Source organism: Aplysia californica, unplaced genomic scaffold, assembly GCF_000002075.1.
Source record: "Aplysia californica isolate F4 #8 unplaced genomic scaffold, AplCal3.0 scaffold00172, whole genome shotgun sequence".
Lineage (NCBI taxonomy): Eukaryota > Metazoa > Mollusca > Gastropoda > Aplysiida > Aplysiidae > Aplysia > Aplysia californica.
The window spans coordinates 341,799-344,281 of NW_004797442.1; positions in this window are offsets into that span (position 1 = coordinate 341,799).

The following is a 2,483-nucleotide window of genomic DNA, read 5'->3' on the forward strand; positions in this document are numbered from 1 at the left end:
CACACACAAACAAAGAATGCTTTCATAAAGAAATATCAGGGAAAGATTTTTTTTTAAGCTAAGTTATGGAGCTGGCGGAGGCAGGCTCATGAGGAACAAAGACAACACGCGGTGCAGAGTGTTTAACCTCTGAGATAGATAATTTTATGAACTTTCCTTTAGCTTTTTTAAAAACATTCCAGCCGAGATAATGAGAATTGGGCTGCCTGGATTCTCAGATGCTGTTATGTTTTTTTGAATTTATTAAATAAACGTAACTCTTAAAAATACGTAAAAAGAAAAAGATTTGAATGAGAATTACTCTCCTTGAAAAAAATATGTATAGTAATGAAAAAATGCTAAACTCTTACATATGTCTGTAAATAATAGGCCCCATCTGCCTGTAAAGTTTTTATCATTTACATTCTATCGTTTCTCGAAAACTTTGATAATAATTAATGTTTTCATCTTTTTTTAATTTACTACGCATTCCAAAAACACGCACATTATTATTCTTTTGTTTTCGTATTCCCATAAGGACATGCTTTGCCGCCTCCCCTGTTCAGACTACAGTTATTGCTGTTGCAGTTATTTCCAAAATCGCACTATCTGGCTGCCAAGAACCCATTCGTTTTTTAGCAGATATTCTCACAGAACAATAATGACTGATGCTATAGTCTATTCTCCAAGTTATAAATTCAGGATCGGACACAGTATTTTCTGTTCACCTGTGCACTGGATTGCACTAAGCATTCCGTTCTCCGATGTATTTTTTGTCTTTTTATATATGTTTTGTTTGTTTGTGTGTCTGTCTATTTGTTCTATCGGGATACCAGAAAATAATTTTAACTGCTCAAAGATGTTTTTCTAACTATGCTTTCCTTGACTGCCTTAAGATCATTATATTTCCCATCTGCTCCAGCAGGAATTGTTTCTCGTTACGAACAAAGTTGTAACTATTAAAACAACACTCCGAGCTCTTCTCAATACCGTTTTTTCTCCGGTGCAAGCAGACTGACATTGTATTAAGGATCGTGAGAAAGCCGGGGGAGCTGTGACTGCCAAGAATAGCATAATTAGACGAACCATGGCTTGTGGTGGATGTTTTGGAACACTGTATCTTATCACGTCGCTGCAAGCAAAAACAGCCTTTGTTGCTTTACAATCGTGTGCCTGGGTGGGGTCGTCGCAGACAATCACTCCTTGTATTGATAAAAACCGATATCATGCTTTGCTGTCATGGACATAGACAATTGAAAAAGAAACCGTCTCATTTGCTGGACAAAGCAAATAATAATTATGATTGTATTGAAATGATTGGGATAATTATTTTCAAGATCTTGTCACCACTTGGAAAAATTGAAGTATAAATGAGATATTGTGAGTAAGCTCTTTGCGTCCGTTCCCACGAATGTGTTTACGTAATATTGGAGGTTCGTCTGTTTTGACGCGGCATACAGCAGACTAGGTATATTATGTGTGCCACAAAATGCGATGAACAACGTGTAGTGAAAGCATTGATGATTTTATGTATTCTGTTAGGTTTTTTTATGTCTGTCTGTAGCTGCTGAATACGAGCTATTATAGCTACATATTTCTTGATGATATTTGGATGATAATTAATGAGATAGATATTTATCGAGATTGTTTTTTGTTCAAAATACAATGTACTGATATATGTTACTGTTATATTGTAAGGCACTCAGAGCCTTCATATTTTAAATCGGAGTGGAGCCCTATATAAATGCCATTTATCATTATTATTGTGATTTATAAGACAAGCCTTGATGACCTTTTTCAATTGGCTGAGATTTTCTAATGTCCTGTTAGCGGGATGTAAAAGTAGTCTTTAAAAGATTATCAATCGTTTGCCGTCAATGTTTTGGGTTTGTTTGTGTTTCGTGTTGTTGCTGTATATTTCTTCTTATTGTTTTTGTTTGGGTTCTTTTGTATCATTATTCTTTTTTCATAAAGGGGGGGGGGTAGATTATTATTGTTTGACGTTTTCCTTTTACTTTATTCGGTGTTTTATTTTATCATAAAAGGTCTTTCAAACAGCAGGATTACAGACGAAATAGAAATCGTTGATTTCAAAACGACTACAAAACATTTTTAAGCACACATCTTCCATAAAATATATCAACAAGTTTTTAGCTGTTTCATTCTTTCGTGAGTGTCAATTTGTTTTCAAGAGACTGTCTTAAGATTAACATTTTTCTCTCGATTTTGGCACCAACGAGAGGGTCATGTTAAAAAATGTGAGTTCATAAACCACTTCTAATGCTCCCCAAGTATACCCTTTCCTTTAAGGTGAAAGTAATAGTTTCTGTTGAAATCCGTTTTTCACTCGATCTGCATCTATTCTGGAGACATTTCCTGTAATTATATACGGCTTTGGTATGATCAGGGTCGATTCACTGCCATCAGACATGGTTGTCTTTTTCTTAATTACAGCCGATTACACTACAAAACACAATGTGACCACTCGACAAAACTGACGTCAG